Consider the following 18,210-nt stretch of genomic DNA (forward strand, 5'->3'; position numbering starts at 1 on the left):
CAAAAGGGGGATCATGTCACCCAGCAATAGAACAGGATTTTTAAAGATTTAGGCCCCTGTCACCCAGGCACAGCAGGGGTTCATTCATGGCAAAAGGGGGATCATGTCACCCAGCAATAAAACAGAGGATTTTGAGAGATTTAGGCCCCTGTCAGCAATGCAGAGCAGGGGTTCATTCACGGCAAAAGGGGGTTCATGTCACCCAGCAATAGAACAGGATTTTTAAAGATTTAGGCCCCTGTCACCCAGGCACAGCAGGGGTTCATTCACGGCAAAAGGGGGATCATGTCACCCAGCAATACAACAGAGGATTCTGAGAGCTTTAGGCCCCTGTCAGCAATGCAGAGCAGGGGTTCATTCACAGCAAAAGGGGGTTCATGTCATCCAGCAATACAACAGAGGATTTTGAGAGATTTAGGCCCCTAGCAGCATTGCAGAGCAGGGGTTCATTCACGGCAAAAGGGGGTTCATGTCACCCAGCAATAGAACAGAGGATTTTGAGAGATTTAGGCCCCTGTCAGCAATGCAGAGCAGGGGTTCATTCACGGCAAAAGGGGGTTCATGTCACCCAGCAATAGAACAGAGGATTTTGAGAAATTTAGGCCCCTGTCACCCAGGCACTGCAGGGATTCATTCATGGCAAAAGGGGGTTCATGTCACCCAGAAATAGAAAGAGTATTTTGAGATATTTAGGCCCCTGTCAGCAATGCAGAGCAGGGGTTCATTCACGGCAAAAGGGGGTTCATGTCACCCATCAATAGAACAGAGGATTTTGAGAGATTTAGGCCCCTGTCAGCAATGCAGAGCAGGGGTTCATTCACGGCAAAAGGGGGTTCATGTCACCCAGCAATAGAACAGAGGATTTTGAGAGATTTAGGCCCCTGTCACCCAGGCACAGCAGGGGTTCATTCACGACAAAAGGGGGTTCATGTCACCCAGCAATACAACAGAGGATTTTGAGATATTTAGGCCCCCTTCAGCAATGCAGAGCAGGGGTTCATTCACGGCATAAGGGGGTTCATGTCACCCAGCAATACAACAGAGGATTTTGAGAGATTTAGGCCCCTGTCACCCAGGCACAGCAGGGGTTCATTCACGGCAAAAGGGGGATCATGTCACCGAGCAATACAACAGAGGATTTTGAGAGATTTAGGCCCCTGTCAGCAATGCAGAGCAGGGTTTCATTCACGGCAAAAGGGGGTTCATGTCACCCAGCAATAGAACAGAGGATTTTGAGAGATTTAGGCCCCTGTCACCCAGGCACAGCAGGGGTTCATTCACGGCAAAAGGGGGTCCATGTCACCCAGCAATACAACAGAGGATTTTGAGAGATTTAGGCCCATGTCACCCAGGCACAGTAGGGGTTCATTCACGGCAAAAGGGGGTACTTGACACCCAGCAATAGAGCAGAGGATTTTGAGAGATTTAGGCCCCTGTCACCCAGGCACAGCAGGGGTTTGTATATGCCAAAAATGGTAAAATGTCACCCGACAATTGAAAATAAGATTTTTTTCAATTTAGGGCACTAAAATTGGCACTTTTTTGCATTAAAATGTCTCTAAAATAGTCCTTGAAAAGCATAGAGGGATGTAAAAGGCAGTAAAATGTGCTTAAGAGCATGGCAACTGATCTGCAAACAAATGTGGATAGGGAAATAACTTATTAACCTGCAACTCAGAGAAGGAGGTGGATATGGAGTCGGAGGTTGAGGAGGCGGTGAATGTGGTGTTGTAGGTGGAGGCATCAATGGAGGAGGAGGAGGTAGCCAACAATGTTTTTTTTTTTTTTTTTATTGGGGTAGGTAGCCCCCAAAATATTGGGACAAATAATAAAAAAGAAAACAAAGAATCATTGCACTTGACTTGAGTACAAGGATGGATGGTTGAGGCTGTTAGAACTGTCAATTCTGCACAAGGTACAGACAAGTCCACGTTGGCTGTGGACAGGCGGCTGCGTCTGTCTGTAATGATGCCTCCTGCCGTGCTAAATACACGTTCAGAGAGTACACTGGCTGCAGGGCAGGCCAGCACCTCCAAGGCATACAGGGCAAGCTCTGGCCATATGGACAATTTGGAGACCCAGAAGTTGAATGGGGCAGAACCATCAGTTAGTACGTGAAGGCGTGTGCACAGGTACTGTTCCAGCATGTTGTTCAAATGCTGCATCCTACTAACACGCTTCATATCAGCAGTTGGGGCCGGTTGTTGCGGCGAGGTGACAAAGCTTTTCCACATGTCGGCCATGCTAACACTGCCTTCTGAGGTGCTAGCGCTGACACAGCTGCGTTGGCGACCTCTTACTCCTCCCCTGCCTTCGCCTTGTGCTTCCACTTGTCCCCCAGCGTCAGTCGGGAATGCTCTCAGGAGTGCGTCTACCAGCGTGCGCCTGTAGTCGCGCATCTTCCGATCACGCTCCAGTAAGGGAATTAAGGACGGCACATTGTTAAAATGTGGGCAATTCTGCAGTCGTTGCGCAGGCACTGCAGCATGTAGTCGCTCATGTGTGCCAGGCTGCCCAGAGGTAAGGACAAGCTGTCCTCTGTGGGAGGCGTATCGTCTGCGTCCTCCGTATCCCCCCAGCCACGCACCAGTGATGGGCCCGAGCTGCGTTGGATACCACCCCGCTGTGAACATGCTTCATCCCCATCCTCATCCTCCTCCTCCTCGTCCTCCAGTAGTGGGCCCTGGCTGGCCAAATTTGTACCTGGCCTCTGCTGTAGCAAAAATCCTATTTCTGAGCCACTTCTAAAAGACTGGCCTGAAAGTGTTAGAGATGACCCCTCTTCCTCCTCCTCGTCCTGGGCCACATCCTCTTCCATCATCGCCCTAAGTGTTTTCTCAAGGAGACAAAGAAGTGGTATTGTAACGCTGATAACGGCGTCATCGCCACTGGCTATGTTGGTGGAGTACTCGAAACAGCGCAACAGGGCACACTGGTCTCACATGAAGGCCCAGTCATTGGTGGTGAAGTGGTGCTGTTCCGCAGTGCAACTCACCCGTGCGTGCTGCAGCTGAAACTCCACTATGGCCTGCTGCTGCTCGCACAGTCTCTCCAGCATGTGCAAGGTGGAGTTCCACCTGGTGGGCACGTCGCATATGAGGCGGTGAGCGGGAAGGCCGAAGTTACGCTGTAGAGCAGACAGCCGAGCGGCGGCAGGATGAGAACGCCGGAAGCGCACACAGACGTAGCAGCTCTGACATGTCGGGGTGGTTGTGAATGAATTTCTGCACCACCAAATTCAGCACATGCGCCAGGCAAGAGATGTGCGTCAAACCGGCTAGTCCCAGAGCTGCAACGAGATTTCACCCATTATCGCACACCACCAGGCCGGGCTTGAGGCCCACTGGCAGCAACCACTCGTCGGTCTGTTGTTACATACCCCACCACAACTCCTGCGCGGTGTGGAGCCTGTCCCCCAAACACATCAGTTTCAGAACGGCCTGCTGACGTTTACCCCTGGCTGTTCTGAAGTTGGTGGTGAAGGTCTGTCGCTGACTGGAGGAGGAGGTGGTAGAAGAGGAGGAGGAAGCCGAGTAGGAAGAGGAGGCAACAGGAGGCAAAGAATGATGCACTGCGATCCTTGGCGGCGGAAGGACGCGCGCCAAACAGCTCTCCGCCTGGAGCCCAGCACCGCCACTACATTTACCCAGTGTGCAGTTAGGGAGATATAGCGTCCCTGGCCGTGCTTACTGGTCCACGTATCTGTGGTTAGGTGGACCTTGCCACAGTTGCGCAGTGCACACTTGATTTTATCCGATACTTGGTTGTGCAGGGAGGGCACGGCTCTCCTGGAGAAGTAGTGGCGGCTGGGAACGACGTACTGTGGGACAGCAAGCGACATGAGCTGTTTGAAGCTGTCCGTCTCCACTAGCCTGAATGATAGCATTTCAAAGGCCAGCAGTTTAGAAATGCTGGCATTCAGGGCCAGGGATCGAGGGTGGCTAGGAGGGAATTTACGCTTTCTCTCAAAGGTTTGTGAGATGGAGAGCTGAACGCTGCCGTGTGACATGGTGGAGATGCTTGGTGACGGAGGTGGTGTTGTTGGTGGCACATCCTTTGTTTGCTGGGCGGCAGGTGCCAACGTTCCTCCAGAGGCGGAGGAAGAGGCTGAGGCAGCAGCAGCAGGAGGGGCCTGAGCCCTTTCTTGGTTTTGAAGGTGCTTACTCCACTGCAGCCCGTGTCTCGCATGTAGATGCCTGGGCATGCAGGTTGTGCTAAGGTTCAGAACGTTAATGCCTCGCTTCAGGCTCTGATGGCACAGCGTGCAAACCTCTCGGCTCTTGTCGTCAGCACATTGTGTGAAGAAATGCCATGCCAGGGAACTCCTTGAAGCTGCCTTTGGTGTGCTCGGTCCCTGGTGACGGTGGCCAGTAGCAGGCGAACTGTTTGGCGACGGCTGCTCTGCTTTTGCACCCTGCTCCCGCTTTTGCTACGCTGTTGGCTCGGTCTCACCACTGCCTTTTCCTCCGAACTCTGAAAGTCAGTGGCACGACCTTCATTCCATGTGGGGTCTAGGACCTCATCGTCCCCTGCATCGTCTTCCACCCAGTCTTCCTCCCTGACCTCCTTTTCGGTCTGCACACTGCAGAAAGACGCAGCAGTTGGCACCTGTGTTTCGTCATCATCAGAGGCGTGCTGAGGTGGTATTCCCATGTCCTCATCAGGAAACATAAGTGGTTGTGTGTCAGTGCATTCTATGTTTTCCACCCCTGGGGAAGGGCTAGGTGGATGCCCTTGGGAAACCCTGTCAGCAGAGTCTTCAAACAGCATAAGAGACTGCTGCATGACTTGAGGCTCAGACAGGTTCCCCAATATGCACGGGGGTGATGTGACAGACTGATGGACATGGGTTTCAGGCGGCACCTGTGCACTTTCTGCAGAAGACTGGGTGGGAGATAATGTGAACGTGCTGGATCCACTGTCGGCCACCCAATTGCTCAGGCCTTACCATCCTTAGAACGGCATTAGGCCCGACCAAATATCGCTGTAGATTCTGGCGGCTACTGGGACCTGAGGTAGTAGGTTCAGTAGGACGTGTAGCTGTGGCAGAACGGCCACGTCCTCTCCCTGCACCAGAGGCTCCACCAACGCCACCACCATGACCATGACCACGACCACATCCCTTATTAGATGTTTGCCATATAGTTAGCGTTCACAAAGCAAAGTAAAAAGTGGTTAAGTATGTTAAAAATAATTAACCGCCAATATAAACCCTGATGTAGGGTATTGCACTCTATTTATTTATTTTTTTACTCTATAAGACAGCGGTATTTGTGGCCTAAATGTGATACTCACTTATGCACGTCTTATTCCAGATGTGCAGTATATCAGAGGGTTTTTTCACCCCAGTATGCCAAAGCCATATTTATGGCCTAAATGTGACAGTGACTTATGCATGTGTAATCACAGATGTGCAGTATATTAGAGGGTTTTTTCACCCTATCCAAAAAGCTCTATTTCTGTCCTAAATGTGACAGTGAATTATGCACGTGTAATCACAGATGTGCAGTATATTAGAGGGTTTTTTCACCCCAGTAACCAAAAAGTTGTATTTCTGTCCTAAATGTGACAGTGACTTATGTACGTGTAATCACAGATGTTCAGTATATTAGAGGCTTTTTTCACCCCAGTATACCCAAAGCCGTATTTCTGTCTTAAATGTGACAGTGACTTATGAACGTGTAATCCCAGATGTGCAGTATATTAGAGGCTTTTTTCACCCCAGTATGCCAAAGCCGTATTTATGGCCTAAATGTGACAGTGACTTATGCACGTGTAATCACAGATGTGCAGTATATTAGAGGGTTTTTTCACCCCAGTAACCAAAAAGCTGTATTTCTGTCCTAAATGTGACAGTGACTTATGCACGTGTAATCACAGATGTGCAGTATATTAGAGGGGTTTTTCACCCCAGTAACCAAAAAGCTGAATTTCTGTCCTAAATGTGACAGTGACTTATGCAAGTGTAATCACAGATGTGCAGTATATTAGAGGCTTTTTTCACCCCAGCATGCCAAAGCCGTATTTATGGCCTAAATGTGACAGTGACTTATGCACGTGTAATTACAGATGTGCAGTATATTAGAGGGTTTTTTCACCCTAACCAAAAAGCTGTATTTCTGTCCTAAATGTGACAGTGACTTATGCATGTGTAATCACAGATGTGCAGTATATTAGAGGGTTTTTTCACTCTAGTAACCAAAAAGCTGTATTTCTGTCCTAAATGTGACAGTGACTTATGCAAGTGTAATCACAGATGTGCAGTATATTAGAGGCTTTTTTCACCCCAGCATGCCAAAGCCGTATTTATGGCCTAGATGTGACAGTGACTTATGCACGTGTAATTACAGATGTGCAGTATATTAGAGGGTTGTTTCACCCTAACCAAAAAGCTGTATTTCTGTCCTAAATGTGAAAGTCACTTATGCTTGTCTAATCCCAGATGTGCAGTATACTGTATTAGAGGGTTTTTTTTTTACCCCAGTATGCCAAAGCTGTATTTCTAGACTTGCAGATAGCCTGTGCTGGTACACTATCCTTGCATAAAATGGCTGCCGATCATGTATTGATATTGACTAACTGAAGAAAAAAAAGTTCGTTTTGAGCAGTAGTTGGCTCAGGGCAGGCTTAAAAAAATTGTGCACTGCACCCACAAAACACTTTTTCTGTAGATCGCTGAGTACATAAACCAGTTCATGATAAGATTTCTCCCTGATCTCTCCCTCACAGCAGCTGTAGCCTCTCCCTACACTAATCCGAGCAGAGTGACGGGCGGCGCTACGTGACTTCAGTTTAAATAGAGGCTGGGTCACATGCTGCAGTTGGCCAATCACAGCCATGCCAATAGTAGGCATGGCTGTAATGGCCTTTTGGGGCAAGTAGTATGACGCTTGTTGATTGGCTGCTTTGCAGCCTTTCAAAAAGCGCCATAAAAATCGCCGAACATCAAACCCAAACTTTTACGTAAATGTTCGGGTCTGGGTGCCGAAAACCCTAAAGTTTGGTACGAACCCGAACTTTACAGTTCGGGTTTGCTCAACTCTACCCCTGAGCCCACAGAGAAATAAGCTTTAATCAGTCTGTTGGGTGGGCGTCGGCGACCATTTTTTCAAGTGCAGTGCACTTTCAACTGCATGTGTGCCAGGGACATTACTTTAATCCTGTACTAGTAGCTCAGTGGGCGACATCTAGGCATTTTTTAAGAACACCTGCACATGTGCCAGGGGAAGGGAAAAATATATAGGTAATCCGTCTGTGACTTCAGGGCCCCAGGGGGGGACATATTCAAATTTTTTTCTGTGAAGTACCCCTGTGCTGAATATCTGCCAGGGAAAATCTATTTATTAAATCCATCTGTTAGATTCCAGGGGGACAAATTCCCTTTTTTTGGGCGGTCAAGTACCCCAGTGCATACCTGCCAGTGAAAATAATTAAATTACATTAGTCTGTCACATATTTGTGTGACCTAAAGCGATTTTTTGCCCTTTCTGACGCCATCACTGCATATCTGACAGTCAAATAAAACCAGTAAAACACTGCTGTTACATTGTCGGTTGACAAATTCCCATTTTCTGTACTAGAAAGTAAATATTTTGGCCTGCGCTGCATTTCTGGCAGTCCAATAAAACCAGTAAATACTGCTGCTACATTGTTTGTTGAAAAAAGCACACTTTTTGTGCTATATAGTATATTTGCAGCCTGTGCTACATTTCTGACAGTCCACTAAAACCGTTAAATACTGCTGTTACATTGTTGTTTGAAAAAAACTCACTTTTGTGCTAGATAGTACATTTGCGGCCTGCGCTGCATTTCTGATTATCCAATAGAACCGTTAAATACTGCTGTTACATTGTTGGTTGAAAAAAAGCACACTTTTTGTGCTAGATTGTCAATTTGCAGCCTGCGCTGCATTTCTAACAGTCCACTAAAACCGTTAAATACTGCTGTTATATTGTTGTTTGAAAAAAAACTCACTTTTGTGCTAGATAGTACATTTGCGGCCTGCGCTGCATTTCTGACAGTCCAATAAAACCGTTAAATACTGCTGTTACATTGTTTGTTGAAAAAAGCACACTTTTTGTGCTCGATAGTACATTCGCGGCCTGCGCTGCATTTCTGACAGTCCAATAAAACCGTTAAATACTGCTGTTACATTGTTTGTTGAAAAAAGCACACTTTTTGTGCTCGATAGTACATTCGCGGCCTGCGCTGCATTTTCTGACAGTCCAATAAATCAGTTAAATACTGCTGTTACATTGTTGGTTAAAAAAAGCACACTTTTTGTGCTAGACAGTACATTTACGGCCTGCGCTGCATTTCTGACAGTCTACTAAAACCGTTAAATACTGCTATTACATTGTGTCACGGATGATGTTGCAGATAGCTGGAAGTTATGGATAAACATCCGACTGGCTTGATCCCAAACTAAGGAGCATAAAGGTGACCCCTATAAAACCCTAAGAGCTTACCCTGACTACTAAGCACATACAAGGGTCTCAGAGGTAGACAATTGCATGCCCTCGTACCTAGACTGTGTGACACCTGAAAACCCTATAATAGTGAGGGGACACGACCACCGGCTCCCTGCACTTAATATGGGGGGGTGTCAGGGTCACCTAGAATCAAGCCAGCAAGGAAACACAATACATGAAAGGACTTATCTGAACAAGCAGTAACAGAGGTCTCCAGCAGTGAACACTTCAATCCAGGAAGTAGTATAAACCGCAAAGTGAGACAGTATGGGAAGGAATATAAAGGGAGGCAATTAGTGTAAATAGGTGACAGCTGGGAGAAGGAAAGGAGATGACAAAGTGAAACCAAAACAAAGAACATCATGCAAGAGGTACAGAAGTATACTGCTGTTAGATTGTTTGTAACATGTTACATTGTTGGTTGAAAAAAGCACACTTTTTGTGCTAGATAGTACATTTACGGCCTGCGCTGCATTTCTGACAGTCCATTACAACCGTTAAATAGAGATGTCCCGAACTATTCGCCGGCGAACAGTTCCCGGCGAACATAGCTTGATCGCGCTCGCCGCGCCGTGCGAACATATGCGATGCTCGGTCCGCCCCCTATTCATCATCATTGTGTAAACTGTGACCCGGTACCTCACAGTCAGCAGACACATTCCAGCCAATCAGCATCATACCCTCCCTCCCAGACCCTCCTACCTCCTGGACAGCATCCATTTTAGATTCATTCGGAAGCTGCATTCTTAGTGAGAGGAGGGACAGTGTAGCTGCTGCTGATTTAATAGGGAAATCGATAGCTAGGCTAGTGTATTCAGTGTCCACTACAGTACTGAAAGACTCATCTGATCTCTGCTGTAAGGACAGCACCCCAAAAAGCCCTTTTTAGGGCTAGAACATCAGTCTGCTTTTTTTTTTTTTTCCTGTGTAATCTAATTGCAGTTTCCTGCCAGCGTGTGTGTCAGGCTCACAGCGTATACTGTGCCCACTTGCCCAGTGCCACCACTCATATCTGGTGTAACAGTAGTTTGCATTTAAAAAAACTAAAAACTTTTTTGACTGTAATATAATAGCAGTCAGTTGCCTGCACGCGCGTGTGTTTCATGCCCTGCAAGTGCACAGTGTCACCAGTGCAACTCATATCTGGTGTAACAGTAGATTACATTTAAAGAAAAACAACAATTTTGACTGTGAATAAATAGCAGTCAGTTGCCTGCACGTGTTTGTGTGTTTAAGGCCCTGCTGGAAGTACATAGTGTCACCAGCGCAACTCATATCTGGTGTAACAGTAGATTACATTTAAAGAAAAACAACAATTTTGACTGTGAATAAATAGCAGTCAGTTGCCTGCACGTGTTTGTGTGTTTAAGGCCCTGCTGCAAGCGCATAGTGTCACCAGCGCAACTCATATCTGGTGTCACAGTAGATTACATTTAAAGAAAAACAACAATTTTGACTGTGAATAAATAGCAGTCAGTTGCTTGCACGTGTTTGTGTGTTTAAGGCCCTGCTGCAAGCGCATAGTGTCACCAGCGCAACTCATATCTGGTGTCACAGTAGCTTGCGCGCATAGTACAACTAAACTAATCTAAAAAAAATGACAGGCAGAGGCAGGCCACCCCGCAGGGGCCGTCGTGGTCATGGTGCTGTGATTCCCTTTGGCCCTAGAATAATGCCCAGTGTTCAGAGGCCACGTACCCTGAACTTGAAAAGTTCTGAGGACATAGTTGACTGGCTAACACAGGACACCCAATCTTCTACAGCTTCTGCTCGGAACCTTGACGCACCATCCTCCTCCAGCTCAGCTTCGGGCACCTCTCAAGTTACCACTCGTCCGCCTGCCGCCACCAACACTAGCACCTCAGCCGCTTCACTTGATCTGTCAGAGGAGTTATTTACACATCAGTTGGAAGAAATGAGTGATGCGCAACCATTATTGCCAGAGGATGTAGATAACAGGGATATGTCTCAGTCAGGCAGCATTACACACATGGACGTACGGTGTGATGATGTACCCGCTGCTGCTTTCTTTGCTGAGTTATCAGATACAAGTGAAGCGGTTGATGATGGCGATGTGTCAGTGGATGTCACGTGGGTGCCCGCTCGAAGAGAAGAAGAATAGGGGGAAAGTTCAGATGGGGAGACAGAGAGGAGGAGGAGACGAGTTGGAAGCAGGGGGAGGTCGCAAGGAGCTAGTGGCACAGTCAGACAGCATGCATCAGCACCCAGGGTCAGCCAGACAGCACGCCAATCAACGCATACTGTTGCCATCACCAGAATGCCGTCATTGCAGAGCTCAGCAGTGTGGCATTCTTTTTTGTGTGTCTGCCTCTGACAACAGCGATGCCATTTGCAACCTGTGCCAAAAGAAACTGAGTCGTGGGAAGTCCAACACCCACCTAGGTACAACTGCTTCGTGAAGGCACATGATCGCACATCACAAACGCCTATGGGATCAACACATGAGTACAAGCGGCACACAAACTCAAAGCCGCCATCCTCCTCCTGGTCCAGCATCTTCAGCCACGTCAACCACTGCTGTCCTCCTTGCCCCCTCTCAACCATCCGCCACTCCGTCTCTCGCCTTGAGCAGTTCCTGCTCATCTGCCCACAGTCAGGTGTCTGTCAAGGACATGTTTGAGCGCAAGAAGCCAATGTCACAAAGTCACCCCCTTTCCCGGCGTCTGACAGCTGGCTTGTCTGAACTCTTAGCCCGCCAGCTTTTACCATACAATCTGCTGGAGTCTGGGGCCTTCAAAAAAATTTTTTAGCTATTGGGACACCGCAGTGGAGGGTACCCGGCCGAAATTTCTTTGCACAAAAGGCAATCCCCAACCTGTACTCGATTGTGCAAAAGAAAGTAATGGCATGTCTGGCACACAGTGTTGGGGCAAGGGTCCATCTGACCACTGATACCTGGTCTGCAAAGCACGGTCAGGGCAGGTATATCACCTACACTGCGTATTGGGTAAACCTGCTGACGGCTGCCAAGCATGGAATGCGTGGCTCTGCATAAGAGTTGGTGACACTGCCACGACTTGCAGGCAGGCCTTCTGCCACCTCCTCTACTCCTCCTACTCCATCCTCTTCCATAACCTCCTCGGCTGAGTCCTCTTCTGCTGCTGCATCTTGCTCCACATCAATGGCACCCCCCCAGCTCCCCAGGGGCTATTCCACATCCCGGATACGACAGTGTCACGCTGTCTTGGGGTTGACTTGCCTGAAAGCAGAGAGTCACACCGGACCAGCACTCCTGTCTGCCCTGAACGCACAGGTGGATCAGTGGCTGACTCCACACCAACTGGAGATCGGAAAAGTAGTGTGTGACAACGGAAGCAATTTGTTGGCGGCATTGAATTTGGGCAAGTAGACACATGTGCCATGCATGTACAATGCTTTGTGCATAAGTACCCAGGCTTACAGGACGTCCTCAAGCAGGCCAGGAAGGTGTGTGGCCATTTCAGGTGTTCCTACACGGCCATGGCGCACTTTTCAGATATCCAGCGGCGAAACAACATGCCAGTGATTCGCTTGATTTGCGACAGTCCGACACGTTGGAATTCAACACTCCTAATGTTCGACCGCCTGCTCCAACAAGAAAAAGGGGAAGAGGTGAAAGTAATCCTCCTCCTACCACGACCACGCCGGCAAGGACAGGACGCTTTACAGACGTGTTGTTGATGGAGGACATGCAGAGCTTTTTAAGTCCTACGCATCGCCACAGCCCTTCGGGGTCCCCCCTCAGAGAACGTCTCGACCGACAGGTAGCAGACTACCTCGCCTTAACTGCAGATATCGAGACTCTGAGGAGCGATGAACCCCTTGACTACTGGGTGTGCAGGCTTGACCTGTGGCCTGAGCTATCCCAATTTGCGATAGAACTTCTGGCCTGCCCCGCTTCAAGTGTCCTGTCAGAAAGGACCTTCAGTGCAGCAGGAGGTATTGTCACTGAGAAGAGAAGCCACCTAGGTCAAAAAAGTCTAGATTACCTCACCTTTATTAAGATGAATGAGGCATGGATCCCGATGGGACTGACAGTGGGCGATACATTTGACTAAAAAAGGCCTGATGAGATGAGCTGCCTTGGGCTAAAAATGGTCCACACGTATTTTATCTCTGAATGCCGGATGACTTGCGTGACTTATCCGCCACCAACTAGGGTTCAAGCCGCAATGTTTTAGGGCACTTTCTGCCTGGGAAACATAATTTTTTCTGGCAGCGGCTGCAACAATACCTAATTTTTCAGGCATGTGTACATGCCTAATTTTTCTGGCCTCTGGTGCTGCACTGTGGCAGCAAAAACAAAAACAAAAAAAGGCACATACATGTGTCAATTCCCCTTCGTGATCGTTACCTTGTCGTGGTGAAGGGGCTTGCGTATCACAATGAAGCGACCACCTCTATGAGTGTGTTGGCAATGGCAATGTTGGCACACCCCAGATGATAAGGTCGTTGCTTCATTGTGAACAGACCAAAATCGATCGGCTGAATAATTTTGCATAGAAAAAACATTAATTTTTTCTTGTGATCATCTAAGGTGATCATTAAAGCCTACTAGGCCAACAATGGGCCCACACTGCAGAATCATTGTTTTCTGGGTCACTTAACTGTCACTGAACTACCTCAGCACGACCATAGGCTTTGAAAAAACCCCATCGCCTGCAATCTCCCAAACGTGCGCACGAGCACAGTCATCACTGTGACACCAAGATTGACTCATAGAGGAATAAAATTTATGTCATAAGTGTGTCAACTATTGACAACTCTTTGCGGTTGTCTAAAATCTATTCCATACACGTTCCCTGATAGGGGATGTAACAGGGATTAAACTGATAGGAATAGTACTACTTAACACACCACTCCTATCTGGTGGCACAGTACATTGCACGGCGCACGTGCAGTGCCCCAAATTGGAAGTAAGAGGACCAACCAAGCATCTTTTTCCATCTCCCGGTTCCTAAAATCTATTCCATACACGTCCCCTAATAGGGGACGTAACAGGGATTAATCTGCTAGGAATAGTACTACTTAACACACCTTATAATAATAATAATACTAGTGGACGTAACAGGGATTAAACTGATAGGAATAGTACTATTTAACACACCACTCCTATCTGGTGGCACAGTACATTACACGCGCAGTGCCCCAAATTGGAAGTAGGAGGACCGACCAAGCATCTTTTTCCATCTCCCGGTTCCTAAAATCTATTCCATACACGTCCCTTAATAGGGGACGTAACAGGGATTAAACTGATAGGAATAGTAATACTTAACATACCTTATAATAACGCAGAGAGAGGCAACGCAGAGAGAGGAGTCTGAAGAAGAGGAGTCAGAGGAGGAAGGTGGCTTTGAGGAGGTGGAAGACCAACCACAGCAGGCGTCCCAGGGGGCTTGTTGTCACCTTTCGGGGACCCTTGACATCAGTGAGGACAAGGAACGAGACATGGCTAGCTTGGTATCCAACCTTGAGCAAATTGGGAGTTTGCGGTTGTGCAAATGGATTGTTTGCGGTGGTTTGCGGAGCGTTAAACGGGGAGTTTGGTCTGTCACTGTAAAGCGTGCGTAACCCTTACACTACCTGATCGATACAACATCATACCTGATGTTTTAAAGCACGTTATTCCAAACAATTTAGGAATGTTAGGTGATTTATGCCCTTTATAGATTAAAACCAGATTCGGCGTCAACTACGTAATTTTCCATGGGAGTTTTGCCATGGATCCCCCTCCGGCATGCCACAGTCCAGGTGTTAGTCTCCTTGAAACAACTTTTCCATCACTATTGTGGCCAGAAAGAGTCCCTGTGGGTTTTAAAATTCGCCTGCCTATTGAAGTCTATGGCGGTTCGCCCGGTTCGCCCGTTCGAGAACATTTGCGGAAATTCGCGTTCGTCGTTCGCAAACGGAAAATTTTATGTTCACGACATCTCTACCGTTAAATACTGCTGTTACATTGTTGGTTGAAAAAAAGCACACTTTTTGTGCTAGATTGTACATTTCAGCCTGCGCTGCATTTCTGACAGTCCACTAAAACCGTTAAATACTGCTGTTCTATTGTTGTTTGAAAAAAATACCCTTTTTGTGCTAGATAGTACAAATTTCGGCCTGCGCTGCATTTATGACAGTCCAATAAAACCGTTAAATACTGCTGTTACATTGTCGGTTGAAAAAAACTCACTTTTTGTGGTAGATAGTACATTTGCGGCCTGCGCTGCATTTATGACAGTCCAATGCTGCTGTTACATTGTTGGTTGACAAATTCAAATTTTTTGTGACCGTGAAGTAATTGTATTAAATTCGCCTGTCACACTATTGTGTGACCTCAAGAAATTTTGTCTTTTTATGTTTCAGGATGAGTACATGGGATGACCACCGCAGCACGTCTCTGATGATGATGATGAAACACAGGTGCCAACTGCTGTGGCTTTCTGCAGTGTGCAGAACTGACAAGGAGGGCAGGGGTGAAGACTGGGTGGAAGATGATGTGGAGGATGATGAGGTCCTCGACCCCACATGGAATCAAGGTCATGCGAGTGACCTGTGTAGTTCGGAGGAAGAGGCGGTTGTCACACAGAGCCACCAGCACAGCAAAAGAGGGAGCAGGGTGCAAATGCGGAGCGGCCGTCCCCTAAACAGTACGCCTGCTACTGCCCACCGCACCAAGGGCCCGAGCACACCAAAGCCAGCTCCAAGGAGTTCCCTGGCATGGCAGTTTTTCAGACAATGTACTGACGACAAGACACGAGTGGTTTGCACGCTGTGCAATCAGAGCCTAAAGCGAGGCAAAAAACGTTCTAAACCTGAGTACAACCTGCATGACCAAGCATCGAAGTGCAAAGCACGAGCTGCAGTGGAGTAGACATTTCAAAAACTAAGAAAGGTCTCTGGCTCCTCCTGCTTCCTCTTCTGCTGCAGTCTCGGCCTCTTCATCCCCCTCTGGAGTGACAGTGGCACCTGCCACCCCGCAAACAGAGGATGTGCCAGCAACGTCACCACCTCGGTCACAAAGTATCTCCACAATGTCCCATGAAAGCGTTCAGCTGTCTATCTCCCAAACAGTGAAGCAAAAGAGGAAGTACCCCCCTACCCACCCACGATCCCTGGCCTTGAATGCCAGCATTTCCAAATTCCTGGCCTTTGAAATGCTGTCATTCCGTCTGGTGGACACGGACAGTTTTAAAAATCTGATGGCGGTAGCTGTCCCACAGTACGTTGTGCCCAGCCGCTGCTATTTGTCCAGGCGAGCCATCCCTTTCCTTCACAACCAAGTGGCGGACAAAATCAGGTGTGCACTGCGCAACGCCATCTGTGGCAAGGTCCACCTAACTACGGATCGTGGACCAGTAAGCACGGTCAGGGATGTTATATCTCCATAAATGCACACTGGGTAAATGAAGTGGCAGCTGGGCCTGAGGCGGATAGCAGTTTGGCACATGTCCTTCCACCACCGAGGAATGCAGGGCATTTCTCTTTGCTTCCTGTTGCTTCCTTCTCCTACTCTGCTTCCTCATCCTCTACCGCCTCCTCATCTGGTCAGCATAACTCCTTCACCACAAACTTCAGCACAGCCAGGGGTAAACGACAGCAGGCAGTTTCGAAACTTATCTGTTTGGGGGACAAACCCCACACCGTGCAGGAGCTGTGGATGGACATGGAACAACAGACCGATGATTGGTTGGTGCCAGTGAGCCTCAAGCCCGGCCTGGTGGTGTGCGATAATGGGTGAAATCTCATAGCAGCTCTGGGCCTAGGCAGTTTGACGCACATCCCTTGCCTGGCGCATGTGCTGAATTAAATTTAATAACTTGACCCAACCTCTCCACCCAATCAGATTTCAGGCATTGACCTCGTTTGGATGTGATATCCCATTCTCAGGCTCCCTCTCCGGCTGTTCTGTCCCCACATAAAGGCGAATGAAGGTGTAACTGATAATGACTTTGTGACTGTCCTACCTTCGTATCCAAGCAGTGGAGCAGACCGGACCGGCAGATGCTCAGGTTAGATGCATCCAGACGTAGACATGAGGATGCAATCAAACGTGGGTTTATTTGATCCAAAGCAGTGACATATGGTGATGCAATACAGGAATGCAGTCATGTGGATGTCTTTCCTGAGGCTAACTGCTGGTCAAAAACTGATGCCTTCACAAGCCGAGGTGTGTGTCTCCAGTCACAAAGGAATGCAGCACTGAAAATGGCTACAGGAAGTGACAAGGACCAAGGCTGATAAAACCACGCCCAGAGAGAAAAACTTTATTTAACAAAGAACAAGGCGTGCAGCATACGAATTCCGGCCAGCAGATGGCAGCGAACAATAGATAGAAACAACATAGTAAAGAAGAGATAATAATGCAGTGCAGGAATTCAATTTGAAAAGAACAGCACACTCCCCGTCTGAAATTCACTTTGGGGATTTCACTATGATGAATGTCCATAAAATATAAACAACCTGTAAAAAGAACATGTTAGAATGCAAAACATAGATTAGTCCTGTTTCCAACTTGGAATGGAGAAGATCTGCGAAGCTAGATACAGTCCTGTTCACCCAGCAGGGACGTTCTCGATGGGTAATATTAAAATGAGTTTGTTGATTGGTCTTGAGAACGTTTTAAGCTCGCCTTTCCTGAAGATCTTCAACTCCACCTTCCTGACCTTGCCATCCTTGCTAGGGAAAACCTTTGAAATTAGTCCTATAGGCCAGTCAATCCTTTCGGTTTGTTGCTCTTTCATCAATACAAGGTCTCCTTCCTTCAAGTTTGGTTTGTTGTGTTGCCATTTTCTTCTTCCTTGAAGAATACTGAGGTACTCCTTTCGCCACCTGTTCCAGAAGTAATCTGCTAGGTATTGTACACGTTTCCAGTGTTTTTGGTAGATGTTAGCATGAGTAAATTCTCCACTAGGTATTAGCGTATTCTCAGTTTTTTGGGTAAGTAGAATAGCCGGAGTCAGTATGGCTGGTGTTTCAGGATCCATAGACACTGGCACAAGGGGTCTAGAATTGATAATGGCTGAAACTTCAGCGAGAAGGGTGACTAGAGTCTCATGTGTGAGTCTTGACGAGTTTACATCCATCAGCATAGAATTTAAGATGTTGCGTGAGATGCCGATCATTCTCTCCCAGGAGCCCCCCATGTGGGCACTATGAGGAGGATTGAAAATCCAGGTGCAACCCTTTTCCGCCAACTGATCTTGAATGGACTTGGCTGCACAACTTATCTGAAAACCGAAGGAGTCAGCCGAGAGATCCCATCTGAGGCTCAAGCTCCTCTGCACAGGTGGACTGTCCAGTCCCAAGATAATGTCCTTGAATCCTGGTGCATGATCGCCTGATTCGAAGGCCCTCTTAACGGCCAGGCTGTTTGAAGCAATTTTGTGTAGTCTAAGTTTAGCTTGGTACAACATACTTTGAGTCCTTTTGAACAGATCTATAGCCGCTTCTTCAGTCGGTAGTGATTTGAGTTCATCGTCTACGTAGAAGTCCTTTTCTACAAAGTCTCTGGCGTCTTTACCGTACTCGGATTCTCCCTCTAATGCAGTGCGCCGAAGGCCGTAAGTTGCCACGGCAGGTGAAGAGCTGTTTCCAAATACGTGTACCCTCATTCGATATTCTGCCATCTCTGCGTTGGTGTCATTATTCTTGTACCACAGAAACCTGAGGAAATTCCGGTGGTCCTCCCTGACTACGAAACAGTTGAACATCTGTTCAATATCGGCGGTGATGGCATCAAGCTCTTTTC

The sequence above is a fragment of the Bufo bufo genome, chromosome 4 (genome assembly GCF_905171765.1).
Source record: "Bufo bufo chromosome 4, aBufBuf1.1, whole genome shotgun sequence".
NCBI classification, from domain to species: domain Eukaryota; kingdom Metazoa; phylum Chordata; class Amphibia; order Anura; family Bufonidae; genus Bufo; species Bufo bufo.